At 44.7% G+C, this 20,695-nt stretch overlaps 1 long non-coding RNA gene across 1 annotated transcript in view; it reads left to right on the forward strand.

The window, feature by feature from the left end:
• LOC135222158 (uncharacterized) overlaps window positions 1-20,695 on the forward strand; it is a 64,114-nt gene that overhangs the window by 32,076 nt on the left and 11,343 nt on the right. The window contains exon 2 of the long non-coding RNA XR_010316179.1: window positions 10,178-10,470. This is a non-coding gene — a long non-coding RNA (uncharacterized LOC135222158). The remainder of the gene's footprint in view (window positions 1-10,177; window positions 10,471-20,695) is intronic.

Raw genomic sequence — 20,695 nt, forward strand, 5'->3', positions numbered from 1 at the left:
AGTGTTGTGGAGGGGGCGTCAGATCGGTCCCATAATGCCTCCAGGCCTAGGCCTCTGCCGGACTCCCAGGCCTTAGGGAGAGGGCAAGCCGAAAGCCGAAGGAGGGTTACGGGATCTAATATCCGGTCTGACGTCCCTTCGGCAGAATCTGAGGTTGAATCTCAGACTACCAGCGTTCGTGCATGGGCACGGGTCCTTAAGAGTGCTTCTCATCCTCCGAGGCTTCCTCTCCTCACCGGGGTTGGGATTCTCGGAGGACCTTCTCATGGGGAGAGCGGCAGGGGGCGCAAGTGCGCACAGGCGCTGTCGCCCTTGTCGCCCCATCTTAAGAGAGGTTTCAGAGAAGAGGACGCTTCATGTCCTTCTGATCAGTATTTGGATTCTTCACCTGAATATTTTGAAGCTTTTCCACCGCAGAAAAGGAAAAAGACTTCATCAGGGGAGGACTCTTTCGAGCGTCCAAGTCGCTCTAAAATTGTTCCTGAGTTGAAGGAAAGGGCATCCCCTCGCCCATCTTCCTCTCACAGGATTAGTCCTTCTCCTGATCGAGAATTTTCTCCATCAAGGGAAATGCTTTTAGAAATGCAAAAGCAGTTGGCTTCCTATTTTGCGAAGAAAAGAACGCAGAACCTAGTCATCGGAGGAAGGATCGTGGCTGCTGTTAAGAGGACTAGCAGTCCCCCGGCTCCTTCTCCTCGTTTTTTCAGCCTTTGAGTCTCCTCCCAGTAGCCGACTCATTCGAGAACGTGAATGCGTTTCCTCAATGAAAGGGCGTCTAGGAGAGACGAATTTGACGGAGACGTGAGTTGCCGCACAGGCGGCCAGCGTCTTGGTCAAAAGGCCGAGAACGCTCAGAAATCCACTACAGAAGTTCACGGTTTCTGTTGTTCGTTCTGTTTTGCATGACGATAATCAAGATGCTTTTAAAGGAGCGTCAGATAGTGTTCAACGTTCTGTGCATCGAAGTTCTCTTTTCAGGACATTTGGGAAGACGCTTCTTATGACGCTCAGCGTCTTACTAGCGGAGCGCTCGCCAGGACGCTCGAGCAGACGCTTCTCAGGACGCTCGGCGTCTTGCACATCGGGACGCTCCCAGGACGGCTCGCCAGGAACCGCCTTGGAAGAACGTTTTGAGTCCGAAGCGTCAAGATATTTCGCAAGCTCAAGATATTAAAGTGTCGAAGATAACAAGGAAACAACGATTGGTTACTTCGAACTCTTCTTCAACAAGAGGCCCTACCCTTGCGAACAGGACCTCAAGGATTATTATCATCGCGATCTTTGAAGGACACTGCTACTCGAGAGAGAGATTCTTCTAGTGATTCATGCCCTACGGATGATGAGGAGCCGACAGCGTCAGCGGCTTTCAGATTATAAGACGTTAACGAACCTTCTAAGAACTTGTTCCAGATAATTTTCAAGCGCGGTTACCTTGCTCTTCCCCCATTCAACAATTAGCCTCATCGAAGGCCATGAAGGCGCCTGGCTTCGTTAAAATGGCCACTTCGCTCTGTGCAAGAGAGGACGTTTAAGAGAATTCAGGATTGGATGGACTCAAGGAAGGCTGAGGAAAGACTTCTTTTGCTCTTCCCCCATCTAGACTGAGCGGGAGAGCGGGGATCTGGTACGAAACGGGGAGAAGAAGGCGGGATTGAAAGTGCCATCTTCTTCTCAAGGCGATTTCGCAAATTTAGTGGACGGTCCAAGGAGGTCTTATCTATCATCAGCGAAGGTTTCTTGGACGATGTCAGAAACAGATCATCATCTCAAAGGTAATTTTAAGACGCTGGAAGTGTTTAACTTCTTGGATTGGTGCTTGGGGGCCTTGGATTTACAATCTAGAAGTCAAAAGACTATTTCTTTGGAAGAACTTTCAAGTGTGCTGGCTTGCATGGATAGAGCAGTAAGGGATGGCTCTGATGAATTAGCATCTCATTTTGCTACCGGACTGCTGAAGAAGAGAGCTCTCTATTGCAGTTTTGCAGCAAAAGTGGTTTCTCCTGCGCAGAAGGCAGAATTGTTGTTCACCCCCTTCTCTACACATCTTTTCCGCAGTCCATGATTAAGGATCTGTCAGTTAATTTGCAGGAGAAAGCAACGCATGACCTCTTGACTCAGTCTTCCAGACGCCCTACTCCCCAGGCTTCTACTTCTACTGCGCAAGCCCCCAAGAAGAAATTTAAGCCCTTTCGTGGAGCACCTTCCTCTAGAGGTTTTTCGAGAGGAAGGGGTCCTTTAGAGGCAAGGCCTCTGCAATTAAGAAAGGAAAAAATTGACATTTCTGCCCGCCCTTCAGGCACCTGTCGGTGCGAGACTCACCTTGTTTTACTCGGCATGGAGGATGATAGGGTCAGACACCTGGTCCCTAGATGTGATTGAGAGAGGATACAAGATCCCTTTCCTCTCTGCTCCTCCTTTGAGCACGAAGCCGATAGACCTGTCGCCCGCATACAGCCAGAGAAGCAACAGATTTGCTCGACCTAGACCAAATGTTAGATAAGAAAGCCGTAGAAGTAGTCCTAATGTTAGATTCCCCAGGCTTCTACAACAGGTTATTCCTGGTTCCGAAGCAGTCTGGGGGATGGAGACCTGTCCTAGAATCAGCAGACTGAACCTTTTTGTGAGGAAGGAAAAGTTCAGGATGGAAACGTCTCGGTCTGTAGGGGCTTTGAGACCAGGAGATTGGATGGTGTCACTGGACCTCCAAGATGCTTATTTCCACGTCCCGATTCATCCTCAATCAAGGAAGTCCCTGAGGTTCGTCTTAAAAGGGCAGGTCTTCCAGTTCAGGCTCTTTTGCTTTGGTCTGAGTACGGCACCGATGGTTTTCACTTTCCTCATGCGGAATGTAGCAAAATGGCTTCACCTATCGAAGATAAGAGTCTCGCTCTACCTGGACGACTGGCTAATCAGGTCGTCTTCGGAGTCAAGGTGCCTGGAGGACCTTCAAACGACATTGAAGCTGACGAAGGGCCTGGGCCTAATAGTCAATTACGAGAAGTCCCATCTGATCACCACGCAGTCCATCGTGTATCTGGGGATTCAGATGGATTCAGCGGATTTTCAAGCTTTTCCATCAAAGGAACGTCAGCAGAAATGCTTAGAAAGAGTGTCAGCTTTCTTTTTAGGGAAAGAAACATGCTCGGCGAAGGAATGGATGAGTCTGCTGGGAACCATTTCTTCGCTGGAGAAGTTTGTTTCCCTAGGGAGGTTGCACCTCAGGCCACTCCAGTTTTTTTCTGGCAGAAAACTGGAAGGACAAACAGAACCTAGACTCGACTTTGGTGATCTCACAAGCGGTCAAGGATCACTGAAGTGGTGGCAACGATCCAATCAAGCTTTCGGAAGGACTGTCCCTCAACCTTTTGAGCCCCGACCTAGTGTTGTTCTCAGACGCCTCCATGGTGGGCTGGGAGCACACTAGGCAAGGAGGAAGTGTCAGGCCTCTGGAGAGGGGAACAGAGGGTCCTGGCACATAAACTTCAAAGAGTTGGAGGCCATTCGGGGTTGGCTCTTCAATTCTTCGAAGAATGATTGGTCGGCCGAGTTGTCCAGATCAACTCGGACAACACTACGGCTCTCGCTTACATCAAAAAGCAGGGGGGACCACACTCTTGATCACTGTTCATGGTAGCGAGAGACATCCTTCTATGGACGAAAGCTCGAAGCATAGTGATCCTAACAAGGTTCATTTTGGAATACAAAATGTTTGAGCGGATCTTTTTAAGCCGTCAACATCAGATGCTTCCCACAGAATGGACCCTCCATCTAGAGGTTTGCCAAGAACTATGGAAGTTGTGGGGACGACCGCTAGTCGACCTCGTTCGCAACCTCGAAAACGAAGAGGCTTCCAATTTAATTGCTCTCCAGTTCTCGACCCGGAAGCATAGCGATAGATGCCATCCTATGGGGACTGGACGGGGATGTCTATGCCTTTCCCCCGTTCAAACTCTTAGGAGAGGTAATAAGGAAGTTTGCGGTGTCACCAGGAGCGAGAATGACTTTGATCGCCCCCTTTTTGGCCCTCAAGCGATTGGTTCACGAAGGTCATGTCTCTTCTGGTAGACTTTCCCAAGAACCCTGCCGAGAGAGTAGATCTTCTCAAACAGTCCCCACTTCGAGAGGTACCGGACGGAACCTCTCCGCTCTGAGTCTGACTGCGTTTCAGACTATCAAGAAGTTGGCCAGAGCGAGAGGTTTTTCAAGACCAGTTGCAGAGGCTATTGCCAATGCGAGAATTAGCTTACCTCTCGATGCGGTTTTATCAATCGAAGTGGGCTGTCTTCAGGAGGTGGTGTAGGAAGAAAGGTATTTCCTCATCCACGACTTCTGAACCAAATCGCTGAGTTTCTCCTGCATTTGAGAAATGTGGACAGACTTGCAGTGCCCACAATAAAAGGATATAAGAGTATGCTGTCAGCTGTCTTCCGTCACAGAGGTTAGACCTGACAAATGATGAAGACCTTCACGATCTTTTGAGATCTTTTGAAACAACTTAAGTACCGCAACCGAAGGTCCCATCATGGAACCTTGACGTAGTTCTAAGGTTCTTGATGTCGGCTCCGTTTGAAACCTACTGCATGCTGCCTCGTTGAAAGACACTACAAGAAAGGCGATTTTCCTAACTGCTCTTGCCACGGCAAAAAGGGTTAGTGAAATTCAAGCAATGAGTAAATATGTGGGTTTCAGAGGACACAGTGCAGTGTGCTCCCTGAATCCTAATTTCTTAGCTAAGAATGAAAACCCATCTAACCCCTGCCCGAAAACCTTTGAAATCAAGGGGTTAGCAGAGTTCACGGACAAGAGCCAGAGAGAGTCCTGTGCCCTGTCAGGGCTCTCAAAGTTTTATTTGCAAAAGACTAAAGACTGTCGGGGTCCTGAAAATCTATGGTGCTCTGTTAAGAGACCCGACTTTCCTATGTCGAAGAATGCACTGGCATTCTTTTTACGAAGCACCATCAGGGAGGCCCATGCGTCCTGCCCGGATGGTGATCTGAAACTTTTGAAAATAAAAGCCCATGAGGTGAGAGCTGTCGCAACCTCAATGGCATTTCAAAAGAATATGGCACTCAGCGATATCATTAGTGCTACTTTTTGGCGAAGCAAACTCTGTGTTCGCTTCACATTACTTGCGGGATGTGAAGACAGCATATGAGAACTGCGAGTCGCTAGGACATACATATCCGCAGAAATGTTATTGGGGGCAGGAAGCAGCACGAATCCTATCCTATAGAAAACGGGATAGGTTGTGCTTTAATTTTATGGTGTTGGTTTATGGTTGAAGGGTTGGTCGCTTGAGGCGCTTTCTTTCTTTGCCTAGAAGTTATGGGACTAACTTCGATAGGTTAGGTCAGGTGGTGGTTTTTAGCTTTGTTGCCCTCACAGTATGGTCAATATGGTCTAGTCACATTGTGGTCACGCTCCCGTTGACAGATCATCTAGAACTCACCCAGCTATAGAGGTCACTACCTTGCTGGAGAGACTAGTAAAGCAGAAGCAGGACTTGGGTGACAGTAATCACGAAGTCAGCTATGCTAACAGGTAAGGAACCAAGATGTCAATCATCTGCATGTAAATTGTTTCCTAAAATCCTTCTATTCTGTCCCTTCCTACCTCCAATGGTGGGATTCAGCTATATATATATCTGACAGTAAGTTTCATGAACAAAATGTTATTGTCATGATACAATAAAGTTTGTTCATACTTACCTGGCAGATATATATAATTAAGTACCCACCCACCTCCCCTCAGGGACAGTGGTATGAAAAATCTGAATAGAAAAATGGGAATGGTTCCTGATATCCGCCTCCCAGCGGCGGGAACTGGGTACTAACCACCTGGCCGCCCACTGCGTGTGCCGGGAGTTTTGAAATTCTGTCGGACATCGGAGAATACAGCTATATATATATCTGCCAGGTAAGTATGAACAAACTTTATTGTATCATGACAATAACATTTTTAGGCACAGAGGCCTGGACCTTTCTGACAACAGGGATCTTCACGACCTCTTGAAATCATTTGAAACCACAAAGATTCCTCAGGCGAGGCTGCCTTCATGGAACCTTGACGTGGTTCTTAGACTTTTTATGTCAAGTCCGTTTGAACCTCTTCACTCAGCGTCTCTTCGGAACTTGACAAAGAAGGCTCTTTTCCTAACTTCTCTGGCGACGGCAAAGAGAGTTAGCAAAATCCAAGCTTTTAGTAGCCAAGTGGGCTTCAAAGGAGACAACGCTGTCTGCTCTTTGAGTCCAACTTTCTTGGCTAAAAACGAGAACCCGTCTAACCCTTGGCCAAAGAGCTTCGAGATTAAGGGTAGTCGAGTCTAGTGGGCCAAGAACCAGAGAGTCCTGTGCCCTGTCAGGGCTCTCAAGTTCTATGTTCATAGAACAAAGGAGGTACGAGGTCCCTCAGGTAATCTCTGGTGCTCTGTGAAGAGACCGGAATTACCTTTGTCAAAGAATGCTGTGGCTTTCTTTCTGAGGGACGTCATTAAAGAGGCTCATTCATATGCCAGAAGACGATTTGAGCCTCTTGTGAGTGAAAGCTCACGAGGTCAGAGCTGTCGCTACCTCTCTTGCCTTCCAAAAGAATATGTCAATCAAGGACATTCTTGATGGCACCTTTTGGAGGAGCAATTCTGTATTCGCCTCACATTACTTAAGAGATGTGAGAACGATTTACGAGGACTGCAGTTCTCTTGGGCCATACGTTTCTGCAGACACAGTCTTGGGGGCTGGAGGTAGCTCTTTCCCTATCCCTTAGTTAGGAGTTAGGTTAGTTTTTTAATATGTTGTGTTTTTTGGTTGTTGGTGAGTTCTTGTGTGAAGATCTCCCATCCATTAGGTTAACTTTCAGGGGATTTTTGGTCTAGTTGGTCAGGTGGTGGTCAGTTGCTTCATAGCCCTCTTATGTATGGTTCGATGGTCTTGTCACGTTGAGGTCACGCCCCCGTTGACAGAGCATCCAGACCGCACCAGCACTACAGGTCTTCACCTGGCTGGCAACTCTGATTGAGCAGAAGCAGGCTTAAGTGAGTAATCACAAAGTCTACTTTGCTAACAGGTGAGGAACCAAGATGTACCATCATCTACTCAATTTAGTTTCCTACAATCCTATTCGTCTCTTCCACTATCCGAAGGTGGGATTCAGCTATATATATATCTGTCAGGTAAGTTGCATGAACAAAATGTTATTGTTATAATACAATTAAGTTTGTTCATACTTACCTGGCAGATATATATAATTAAAGTGCCCACCCTCCTCCCCTCAGGAGACAGTGGCATTGATAAAATATGAATAGAAAATGGGAATGGTTCCTGATATCCCCGCCCTCCCAGCGGCGGGTAATGGGTACTACCACCTGGCCGCCCACTGCGTGTGCCGCGAGTTTTGAAATTCTGTCGGACTTCAGAAAATACAGCTATATATATATCTGCCAGGTAAGTATGAACAAACTTAATTGTATTATAACAATAACATTTTACGAAGAGCGTCACATGCTTATTTTAGTTCATATGGGGCTTTCATATATCACATTATGTTGATGAAACTTCAATCTTTTGAATGGTATGCTTAAAGTTGTAATTGTATTCTTGTTTCACCAATTAAATATCGAATGAACAAGACCCGGCCAGCGGGATGACGATGGATCGTCCGTGATTGTTTACCCTTTATAGCTATGAAATTTAAATATTATTTAAGTAATGTTCTTAGTTCTGTTTGCTGTACCTTCCATTATATCAACATCATAAAGACTGTTTTAGGAAATAGTTTAGTGATTTTTTTACCTATATATATGTCCTACTTGGTTTTGCAACTGCTTGTGCTACACAATACCTAGTGTTCATGGTAATGTATGTCTTTAGAATTATATGTAATTGCAGTGTGCCATCATAAATCTTTACTTCTAGTATTTAGTTGGTCTGTTTATCAGTTACACAAACTGTGACCTTCTCTTGAGGTACTTGAGATGGGCACCAAAGACAAGCAAGAGTGGAGGTGACAAACAGGCTCATTACATACTGGTCCTCACTATGTTCTGTTGTCAAAGAAAAGGCTTTTCAGAGTAAGTGTACTTTTAAATTAGTTTTATTGAATGAGAACTACTATCTTAAACAACATACTAGGCATTTTATATGCAATTTTATTTGAGCCGTTTATTTGTGATTTCTCAGCTTGATATTGTTAAAAAATATTAGATCCTAAAAGTCTTTTGCTTATTATGTTTGAGTACCTGATGTGTGATTGTCAATGAGTATATTTGAATTGCATGAGCAATGCTTTTCCCAACAAGAGTAATATCTGGTTTTGAGAGCAGAAACTCATTGTTCTGTCTTGTAGAGAGTATAGTTTATTATTCACTAAGAAAGTTAAGAATTACCTGCTCTCTGACTATTTTTCAACATGACCATTAGTTTATTTCAGTCATAAATCTCACTCCATTATTAGAAGCACAAAACAATTCTTGGAGCTTTGCATGTTAGCATTTTATTATTTTGTTTCAGACCTTACAGTAAATAGGAAAGAACTCTTAGTGCAGTCTACAGTTCTCCACAGAAAGTACCTTGTATTCAGCCTGATTTCTGGCCAGTATTGTAGGAGATGAACACAGTATTTCTCTATGCATTTTGCTAGGTAGACACTGCTAGTATATCTTACTGTTTTAACTTTTGCTAATAGAATAAGGAAAAATTTACACCCGTTAAGATGTTTTCAAGATAAAACATAATAAAGAATCATTCATTTGGAAAAAAAATGAAGGGTTTTAATGTAACTTCCTGAGAATGTTACCACAGACTAGAACAGCAAGAAAGGAGATCAAATCAGTTACAGTGGAAGAGGAATATGTTAAAGCTGAAATGGAAGAGAAGTCAGGATAAATAAATAAGCCTATATGTGCAGAGGTATTCTGGAAGAAAGAAATACTTGAAAAAGAAACAGCTCATCTGCCTCTCTTGAAATGACAAGCACCAGAATCTAAGGCATTGCCAGTTTGTTTGAGTCAGTATGACAGCGTGACACCTCAACCAGTTAAGTTTGCTGATAGTAGCTCGTTACAGTGGAAGTTGCCAGTGAAAATAAACTCGTGGAAGATGGAAAATAGGGCATTTTTAAGAGAAAGGAAATACTAGTTACTTTTGAGTAATCCTCGGTAGAAGGTGATGATTCTAAGAAGCAGATAACATCCTGATAACAGCTTACCCTTGGCAGGACATATATCAAAAGCATACAACATTAATACCATCCTCTATCTTGGTGTAATCAACTTTTCAAATATGTACCTTCCTGACTGCATTTGATTATGTATCTCTTAAGTGCCTGAAATAATAAGCTTGGCAATCAGCTTTGCCAAATGTTCAAAATTGTTCATGTGCATAAAGCAACATTTTATATAAGCAGTGAAGTTTGTGGTAGTAAAAGGGTTCAAGATTAATCAAAATATGTTGCTTTTTCCAGCGTTCATTTGCGTACACCACCGCTCGCTCCGCTTTTGGATCTACTAAGGCTCAACCACTTCATTTCACATAATATGGAGCAAGTAGTCATCAGAAGAGTACAGTGGGAGCACACTGTACCATTTTCTGTACAGAACCAACAATCATGGTTCTATTATAAGAGCTGATACAAAAAATACCAAATAATCGGCATTAATAAATTATTCCAGTGAAGTTATATTTTAAAGGAATAGATGATGCAAAAATATGTTCAGAAATAATTATGTGCAATATAGTACACTCATCTCCTGTGAACAGCAACCATATGCAGATGCATATCTGAAAGAGAGACTGTCCCCGCAAACACAAGGTTCAGGTTACCACATTAACTTGTCATGTAGATCTAGATACACCACGAGAATAGCCTTGTTACCTTAGACCTAATTGAAGAGGTGTGAAGCAGTTTATAGTTCAATAAAAAGAACACCTGAAGGTGAAGAGTGCAGTTCACTTGGTCATGCATGCTATAATTAAAGTTATGTCCTTTTTTTAATGTCAATAAAAATTTCTTGTGATACTTTGTTTCCAAAAGCTAATTTACACTTGTAAAGTGCTCCTTATTATTTTCAGATTGTTTACTTATCATTTATTATTTCAGTATGTATTTTGATTTTTGTGGGTATGTATTTTCATTTTTACTAGAGCATGCATTCAGTCATTCATGTGCTCACTTCCATTTGCAGGTCAGCAGTTTCCCCCTTAGAGGAAGAAGATCGAGAGGGAGACAGAAAATTGGATGACGAGATAAAGTGAAGGAAGATATGGAGAGAAGAGGTCTGGTGGATGATGATGCCTTTGATAGAAGGCAGTGGAGAAGGCGCATCAGGCAACCGACCCCATAATGTAGGGATAACAGTGGGAAAGAAGAATGAGAAGAGTTTCCTTCCAGGAGCAGCCGAATTTATGTACATCCATAGACATACTACCAGACACCTGCCCAACAATCTACAATCTTTCAAAAAATGAATAACTTTTGGTGAGTGGTGCAGTTACGTAGGCACCAGTGGATTTGTCCTTTATTTTATTTCAGTTTGGTTGTGGTAGACCGAATGAATGTCCATTTTAAGAGAACAGACACCAGTTATTGACAAACCCATCATAAAGAGTAATAGAGAGAGAAAGGCTTAAAGAGATAGCTAAATAAAAAAGATGTATGGAAAATAGTACATATAGTTAAAGGGCAAATATCCATGCATTTACTGTACAATAAATAAAAAGAAACAATTCCTTACCTTTACTCCTGTGGTTGGTTTGCATACTGGGCATTGCAAAGGAAGTTGAGATAGGTTGACTAGGCTATTGAGTGGAGGAAAGTGCTGGAGATATTGGGGCAGTGAATCTAGAGTGGCAGAACTTTATGAAGGTGCTGGAGATACTGGCAGGGTCGTCTAGTTCTGCGTAACCTGCAGAAGGTACTGGAGATACTGGGGCAGGTGAGGGCCTAGTTCTGCAGATACACCAGTTAAGGCTTCAGCTTGAAATCACCAGCAGTATAAGCCCCAAGAAGCAAAGTCAGTCTCTCCTAGCTGACTTCATGGCCTGGTGCTGTCTTGTCTTTGGCAATGTATTGAGGGTAGGCATCCATTTCCTGAACAAACCTGTCTCATCTCGGTTAACCCTTAAGAGCCAGGCTAAAAAAAACATTGTATGCATTCAACTTACCTGTCAGATATATACTTAGCTATAGACTCCGTCGTCCCCGATAGAAATTCGAATTTCGCGGCACACTCTACAGGTAGGTCAGGTGATCTACCGCCCCGCCGCTGGTGGCGGGAATAGGAATCATTCCCGTTTTCTAAGACAGATTTTCTCTATCGGCCGTGACAGCAAACATTGTTGTTGTTACTCCTGATTTGATTTCGTGTTTTTTCATCGCTATTGATCTTCTAAGCCAGTTATTTTGGTGACGTATTGGATCTTTGGTTTGGCATACTCTTTCGTGGACTGTTTTTTGGACTTGGTTTTTGGATATTTCTCATGATGTCGGATTCTAGCTTTACGGTTAGAAGACAGTGTGTAAATGAGGGATGCATGGTGAGGCTACCGAAAGCTTCGGTAGACCCTCACACAGTTTGTAAGGGGTGTAGAAGGAATGAATGTTCAATTTCTAACTACCTGGATGATGTGTAAATATGAATGAGGAAGAATGGAGATTTAAATCATATTTAAGGAATTAGATATGGATAGGGCTAGGAAGGCTTCCTCCAGAAGTGTAAGTAGGTCTCGCTCTAACGAGCCTATTAAATTAACACCTAACCCTAAACCGCTATCTTCTTCCTCTAGTACTAAGACTGCAAATCCGGCAACGGAAATTGCAGATCTTAAAGCTGCGCTACAAAGGATGGAACGTCAAATGCTGACGTTGAAAGGTAAGCACAGTGATAGTGAATTAAGTGTCCCTAGTGCAGTGGAGGGTGCGTCTGATCGGCTCTGTCTCGCTCCCAGGCCTAGACCTCTTCCAAGCTCACAGGCCCAGAGGAGAAGAATGTCGAAAGCCGTACGGAGGTTACGGAGAATCCCCACCGATCAGGCGTCCCCTCGGCAGATTCTGTGACGACCCAAGAACTGCCAAGGATCGCTATCGAAAAAAGCATCCTAAAGAAGTGTTTTTCTTCGTCAGATTCTTCACCGAATGTAAGGGGATGGAGTTCTGATGACTGTCACGCCTTAAAGAGAAGTTGGAAGGCTTCCAACTTTGGATTCAGCCCTGAACTTTTCTCCGATCTATCACCTTGTGAGAATAAGAAAAGGAGATTGGTTCCTAAACGGAAATCGGAGTTTCCTTCCGCTTCTAGACATCCCTCACCTGAATCAGGGAAGGAAAAAGAGAATGCGGCTGCGAAAATTATCCTAAAGTGTGCAGGAGCAACTTCGGCCTTAGTAGGAGTTTTTACTAAGGAAACTCCCAGGAGAAAGGACTCTTTCCTTCCTATAAAGAAGACGAAGGGAAGGAAAGAAGAAACGGAAGTTTCGGCTTATACTCAGAGGAGTAATAAGAATGCGCCAAAAATGCCAACCTGGCGCAATGCGCCAGATGCGTTTGAGACTCCATACGAGTCAGAAGAGCCATATGCGCCAGAGGCGCCAGATGCGCCAGAATCGCCAGAAGCGCCAGAAGCGCCAGAAGCGCCACCCTGCCGAAATGCGCCAGAAGCCGCCAGCTGGGCGCAAGGAAATCACGAGCGCCAACCCGGCGCAATGAGCCACAAGTGACAAATAAGAGACGGACTTCTTCCAAAAGACAATTAAGCCAGGAGGATTTGTTTAGCTTTCGGAAGGATAAACCTTTACCTGACAAGGACTCTAGTTGTCGCACAAGCGGCCGTATTCCTTGTCAGGACATAGGTGGTTCCGGAGAAAGCGATAGGAGAGGACATCTATCGTCTGACAGGAGAGAAAGGTGTCGCACAAGCGGCCATCGCTCTTGCCAGGAGAAGGATAAGGTCGTTTTGCAGGATCAACCTATCTCTCGTAGGGATGCAAGTTATCGCACAGGCGGTCGTCGTTCTTGCGAGAGTGGGGTGATGTTGCAAGAGGCCAGTCTCCTGCTGGAAATAAACAATCCTCTTCGGAATTAGATTTGGAGAGATTTCGGACTCTTGAAGATCACTCGGCTCCGGGTTTGTCAGAGTTACAAGACGCTGGCAGCCCTCTTACTTCAAGAGTTTGGGGACTCTTTAAGCCCGACTGCTCCTCCTTCTCCAAGGTCCTTATTTACAAGCACGAAGGTCCCGAAACAATCATCTTTTATTAAAATGAAGCCAACCATTTCCATGAACAAGGCTCTCCGATTCGTAGGAAATTGGTTGGAATCCAAGGAGAAGGCGGGGAAGACAGTCTTTACCTGCCCTCCTTCCAGACTATCAGGAAAGAAGGGAATTTGGTACGAGACGGGCAAACCACGGGGTCTAGCTCTCCCGTCCACTGCCGAAGCAGATTTTCGAATCTGGTAGATTCGTTCTAGGAGACAAGCCTTGTCATCAGCAAAGATCACATGGGGACTTCTGAGATGGACCATCTCCTCAAGGGATTGTTTAATGTCTTAGAAGTTTTTAACTTCTTAGACTGGTCCCTTGGGGTGTTTGGCCAAAAGACCACAAGAGAAGGAATCTCTTAGTCCAGAAGCCTCATAGTGTTTCTTTCCTGTATGGACAAGGCGGTTCAGGATGGATCAGGAGAGGTGGCCTCTCTGTTTGGAACTGGTATTCTGAAGAAGAGTCTTATTAGCTCTTTTCTGACGAAAGCAGTTACTCCTACTCAGAGGTCATCTCTTCTGTATGCTCCTCTGTCGGACTAATTGTTTCCTTCAAATCTGGTAAAAGATATTTCTCATTCTTTGACAGAAAAGGCCACACAAGATCTCTTGGCCCAATCTGCAAAGAATCGAGACTTCGGGTCCTATTAAGAGACTCGGGCTCCTCAACAGCCCTTTCGAGGGAGACCTCGGCCAGACCCTCTTTTAAGAAGAGAGGAGTGCAGAGAGAGGTAGGTCTTCCTTCAGACCTATCAAGAGAGCGAAATGAGACAACAGTCCTTCAAGCACCGGTAGGAGCCAGACTTCGGAAATTTTCCGAAGAATGGGCTCGGAGACAGGCAGAAATTTGGTCCCTTTCCGTGGTAACAAAGGGATATATGATCCCCTTCGAGACAGACCTCCCTTGACTACGAACCCGAGGGAACTGTCAGCCCAATACAGGGACCCTGCCAAGAAAGAAGCATTATTGCAACTGGTAGAACAGATGTTGCAAAAGGAGGCCATCGAAGTGGTTCGGGATCCGCATTCCCGAGGATTCTACAACCGTCTTTTTCTGGTTCTGAAATCCTCGGGAGGGTGGAGACCGGTCCTGGATGTGAGCGCATTGAACCGATTTGTGGAGAACACAAAGTTCTCTATGGAAACATCAAAATCGGTTCTTGCGGCTCTTCGTCCAGGAGATTGGATGGTCTCCTTAGATCTACAAGATGCATACTTTCATGTCCCCTGCATCCATCATCGAAGAAATATCTCCGATTCATGATGCAGGGGAAAGTATACCAATTCAGAGCCCTATGCTTCGGCCTTTCAACAGCCCCTCAAGTGTTCACGAGGCTAATGATGAATGTTGCGAGATGGCTACATCTAGAGGGGATAAAATATATCCCTTTATTTCTGGACGATTGGCTGATAAGAGCAAAATCGGAAATTCAGTGCTTGAAGGACTTGGAGAAGACTTTGAACTTGACAAAATCTCTGGGACTGCTCGTGAACCTCGAGAAATCACAATTGATCCCAGACAGAACATAGTCTATCTGGGGATACAGATGGATTCTCGGGTTTTCGGGCGTTTCCATCTCAAGACAGAATTACTCGAGGCTTAGAAAAGATCTCGAACTTCTTAGGGAAAGAACTGACCTCGGCGAGGGAATGGCTCAGTCTGCTGGGCACCCTTTCCTCGTTAGAGCAGTTCATTTCCCTGGGAAGATTAAATCTCAGACCTCTGCAATTTTATCTAAAGAGGATGTGGAGTCAAAAGGACAGGAGACTTGTCAGACGTTTTTCCCATCCAACAGGGGATAAAATCCGACCTAAAGTGGTGGTTAACCCCATTAACAAGGAACGAAGGGTTGTCCCTCTTGATTCGGAACCCTCACCGAGTGTTGTTTTCCGATGCCTCGGAAACAGGTTGGGGAGCAACACTGGGTCCAAAGGAAGTAGCAGGTATTTGGACCAGACAACAAACTACTATGCACATCAATGCAAGGAACTCCTGGCATTCATCTAGCCCTGGAATACTTCGAAGCGGAAGTCAGAGGGGTGGTAGTTCAAGTCAATTCCGACAACACCACAGCTCTGGCTTACATCCGGAATCAAGGGGGCACTCACTCTTTCTCTCTGAACGAAATAGCGAGAGCTCTATTAACCTGGACAGAGGAACGGGGCATTATTCTGCGTACAAGTTTGTCCAAGGAGTAAAAAACCTAAGGGCAGACAGGTTGAGCAGAAAGAACCAGGTTCTCCCGACAGAGTGGATGCTCCACTCAGGAGTCTGTAGACAAATATGGTCACTCTGGGGGAGACCCCAGATCGACCTGTTTGCCACGTTCCTCTCCAGGAAAATAGACAACTTCTGCTCGCTAGAAGAAGATCCCAGAGCCACAGCGATCGATGCCTTCCTCATGGATGGTCAGGTATAGACGCATACGCCTTTCCCCCATTCAAATTGCTGGGGGAAGTAGTAAGGAAATTTGTGGCATCGGAGGGAATGAGAATGACTCTAATTGCTCCCTTTTGGCCTTCCGAATCTGGTTCACAGAGGTACTGGAATGGACGGTGGACTTACCCAGATCTCTACCAGACAGGAACAGATCTGCTCAGACAACCCCACTTCGAGAGGTTCCACAAAAACATCCAAAGTCTCTCCCTGACTGCCTTTCGACTATCGAAAGACTGGTCAGAGCGAGAGGCTTTTCAAAGAAAGTGGCAACTTCAATTGCTAGAGCCCGCAGAGCCTCTACCCTGCGGGTCTACCAATCGAAGTGGGAAGTTTTCCGTAGATGGTGTAGGTCGAAGAAGCTGTCCTCTTCCAATACCTCTGTAACCGAAATCGCGGATTTTCTCCTCTTCTTAAGAGAAGAATCCAAATTGGCCGTATCAACTATCAAGGATATAGGAGCATGCTCTCAGCTGTTTTTAGAAACAGAGGCTGCTGAACCTCGAGAATAATAAGGCTTTCATGATTCTCATCAGGTCTTTCGAGACTAAGAAATTGAGATCGTCGATTCCCCGAGTTGGAACCTGGACGTTGTCCTAAGTTCTTGATGTCGGACAGGTTCGAACCTATAGATAAAATCTCATTCAAGAGATCTTACTAGCAAATGCATATTCCTGTTGGCTCTCGCAAACTGCTAAGAGGATCAGTGAATTGCATGCTTTGGACTCTCGGGTGGGATTTAGAAAAGACTCGGCTGTCATTTCTTTCCAGGATCTTTTCCTAGCAAAGAATGAGAACCCTTCTAAACCTTGGCCTAGAAGTTTCGAAGTCAAGGGACTCTCTTCTCTGGTAGGAAGAGAGTTGGATCGGTCCCTTTGCCCAGTCAGGACCTTAAAATTTTATTTAGAAAAGAAGACACAGCTTCAGGGATGTCGACAAGGTCTTTGGTGTTCGGTAAGAAACCCCAAGAGACCTATGTCAAAGAACGCACTGGCATTCTTTGTCAGAAATGTAATTACCGATGCTCATAGGAATTGCCAAGAGAACTCTTTAAAGCTGCTGAGAGTGAAAGCTCACGAAGTCCGGGCTGTGCAACTTCCTTTCTTTTACGAAGAATATGTCCATGAGAAACATTTTAGCAGCAACTTATTGGAGGTGCAATTCAGTATTTGCATCCACTATTTAAAGGATGTTAGAATAACATACGATAAATGTTTCGCTCTTGGACCTTATGTATCAGCGGATACTATGCTGGGAAATGGAGCAGACGCTGATCCTTAAATTTGTTTTTAATATTTTTTTAATAAGTTAGTTTTAATATTGTTGTTGAGTTGTGGGTTGTTTGAAAGGATGTTCGCGGGGATGACTCCTTTCAATCTTAGTACTAACCCAATGAGGATCAGGTGATCGGGATTAGTGTCGTGCTCTATGATCATGCCAATAGGCAAGGTGTTTTGTCATGTAAGTGGATAGGACCCCATTGACAAAGATCTTAAGGTTCTGAAGCGTAAGTGGGTAAGACCCCTGTAACAGACCATCAAGAACTCTTAGCATGAGGTCACTACCTCGCTGAGGCTCTTGAAGCGATACGGGCTCCTAGGCAGTAGCCATGAAGTCTTTCGCTAACACAGGTAGGAATCAAGGTTTTTAATTTTATTACCTACATATGTTGTTTCCTGTCTATTTCAGTAGATTAGCTGTCTCTTACCCTCCGCCAAAGGTGCCATCAGCTAAGTATATATCTGACAGGTAAGTTGAATGCATAAAATGTATTGTCATGATACAATAAAGTTTTATGCATACTTACCTGGCAGATATATACGGTGTATGGCCCACCCGACCTCCCCTCAGGAGACAGGTGGAAGAGAAAATCTGTCTTAGAAAACGGGAATGATTCCTATTCCCGCCACCAGCGGCGGGGCGGTAGATCACCTGACCTACCTGTAGAGTGTGCCGCGAAATTCGAATTTCTATCGGGGACGACGGAGTCTATAGCTAAGTATATATCTGCCAGGTAAGTATGCATAAAACTTTATTGTATCATGACAATAACATTTTGCAGCACCCCAGGCTGGGGAAACTTTGAGGTCAGCCAGTTCAAGAAAAAAAAAAACATAAAAAACTCATTAATGGAAAAAGGAAGATATGCAAATGCACATGGTGTAAGAAAAATAATTCTAAAAAAATTCTCCCTACCTCCCACAATAAGTTGAAAAAGACTAATTACAAACCCTTGTGGGGCTTTTTTTTTTTTTTACAAGACAATCATAATTTTACCAAATTATACATGTTTTTTCTATACATGTTTTTTCTAATAAATAATTTTATTTCATTTTGTAAAACTATAATTACAGCTCACACAACTTCAAAAAAGATAACTAAAATTAGTAACAAATTCTGAGTATATTCCTAGTAAATATTTACACAAATTTACTGAGATTGAACATGTAACATTTTTTTATTATACATTTTTTTTTAATATTTCTTTGCACTTTTCTTTGCAAAAGTACTGTTATAAGTGATATAGTACTATCATAAAAGATAACTAAACCCAACAGCAACCCTTGAGTGTATTTATGACCAAATAAATAAACAAAATGTCATGGGAGGAAGAGAAACACAACATGCCCCCTTGAAGTCAACCACAACACTAACTATGAGTACAGCATCCATCTAATAGCCAGAAAGCCAGATCCACAGTATTGTAGTATAGGTTGTGCGTATAATACTTAGCATTGAGCAGGTGGCATTAAACACCTGAAGTCATTCTCTCTATCTCTCTCATAGGGCTCAGCTGAAGATTCCCTTCTTGAACAAGAAGTGAAATTTGGAGCAAGGTAATGTCTTAAGAAATTAGATGGGTAGGTGGGAGACATTGCGAAAATTCCTGTAAGCTAAAGTTAAGAATTATGCTGTTATATAGTATAATTGTGATTTTAGATATTATGGAAAATATAAATTTTCTACATTCAACTTACCTGTCGATATATACTTAGCTATTTGACTCCGTCGTCCGACAGAAATTCGAATTTCGCGCACACGCTACCTGTAGGTCAGGTGATCTACTTACCTGCCGCTGGGTGGCAGGACTAGGAACCATTCCCATGTTCTATCATATTTTTTTCTGTCGGCCATACTGGCAAAACTCGTTGTGGGTTATCTCCGGCTGGATTCGTATTTTGCATCGCAATTGCATCTTCGTTTGGACTTCTCGGTGACGTATTTGCATTGATTGTACTGGCATACGCGATTGTGGACCGTTTTTGGAATTTGATTTGGATTGTTCAACATGATGTCTGATTCTGGAAGTGTGGTGAGAATGTGTGTGAAGTGGGTTGTAAAGTTAGGATGCTGAAGGCCATTGCTTGATTCTCATACTATTTGCAAGAAATGCAGGATGTATGAATGTTCTTTTGTTAATACTTGTAATGAATGCAAGGATTTGAGTGCAGAAGAATGGAAATCTCTAACTTCATACTTGAAGAAGTTGGAAAGAGACAGGGTGAGGAGGTCTCCAAACCTTTGTCTAGTTCTGTATCTAGCGGGGTTATCAGTAATATTATACCCTCTTCTCCTTTTTACTGCCCCATCTAATGTACCTGCTCCTTTATTAGAACCCACAGATTCGGCATCTGAGATTGCGAATCTTAAAGCCGCCTTCGGAAAATGGAAACCAAAATGGCAGCCATTGAAGGTAAGCAGTGTGATTATAGTGCTGTGGATAGTGATATAAGTGTCCCCAGTGCAGTGGAGGGGGCGTTTGATTGTCTCCACAACGCTCCCAGGCCTAGACCTCTTTCAAGCTCCCAAGCCCAGAGGAGAAGGAATGTCGAAAGCCGTAAGGAGGTTGTGGAGGATCCCCAACAGTCAGACTCCCTTCGGCATTTTCTGTATCGCCACAGAATGCCAGAGAACGCTACAGAAAAAGCGTTCGCGGTGAGTGTTTCTCCTCCTCGGAGAATTCTTCACCTTAAAAGAGGCGTGGGAGATCGGCGGATCTTTCTCGCCCCCTGAAAAAGACGTTTGGATGAACCCAGGATTACTTCAAGTCCTGAGCGTTTCAAGAGGAGGACCATTCAGTAATTAAACAACCGAGGGTAGACAATAATGAAGAGACTAATAGAATCCTTCGCACTATGCAGGATTCCATCACTTCTCTGGTGGGAGTTCTGTCAAAAGACCCTCCCAGAAGGAAAGACGATTTCCTGCCTATTAAGAAGTCTAGGCTATCGAGGATTCAGACTCACCATAGAAATTTGTCATCCTCCGATTTGGAATCGGATTCATCAGCCTTGCATAGGCGAGCAAGATCCGTCTCCTGTCAAACGCAAGACGCCAACGAAACGCGTAGAGCCTTCCAGGCGCGAGACGCCAGACAAGAGCGTCGAGTTTCTAGACGCGAAGCGGTCAACCAAGCGTGAAGCGCCAGCCAGACGCGGGAGAAGTCCGCCAGTCAGGCGCGTCGAGCATTCCAAGCGCGAGTCGTCAACGAGACGCCAGTGTTGGATCGAGCGGCCAAGAAGACGCGAGTTTCGAGACAGGCGCGTGACGCCAACCAGAAGCAGGATGCCTCCCAGGAGCGAGGCGCCAAGGCAAGCGCCAGGGACGCTACGAGGCGCGAGACGTCAACAAGAAGCGTGACGCCTCTCAGGAGAGAGTCGCCAGGCAAGCGCGAGGGACGAGGACGCTCCAAAGCGGGTGACGCCAGCCAGAAGCATGACGCTCCCAGGAACGAGGCGCTAGGCAAGCGGCCAGGACACTACGAGGGCGCGAGACGTCAACAAGAAGCGTGACGCCTCTCAGGAAAGAGGCGCCAGGCAAGCGCGAGGACGCTCCAAGGCGCGTGACGTCAACCAGAGGCGTGACGCCTCCCAGGAGAGAGGCGCCAGGTAAACGAGAGAGACTGCAAGTCGCAAGACGCCAGCCAGAAGCGTGACGCCTCCAGACGCGAGGCTTCTTCTAGACGGGAGGCTTCTACTAGTTGTGGGGACGTTATTTTGTACATGGAAA

Source organism: Macrobrachium nipponense, chromosome 3 (assembly GCF_015104395.2).
Source record: "Macrobrachium nipponense isolate FS-2020 chromosome 3, ASM1510439v2, whole genome shotgun sequence".
In the NCBI taxonomy this organism is placed as follows: domain Eukaryota; kingdom Metazoa; phylum Arthropoda; class Malacostraca; order Decapoda; family Palaemonidae; genus Macrobrachium; species Macrobrachium nipponense.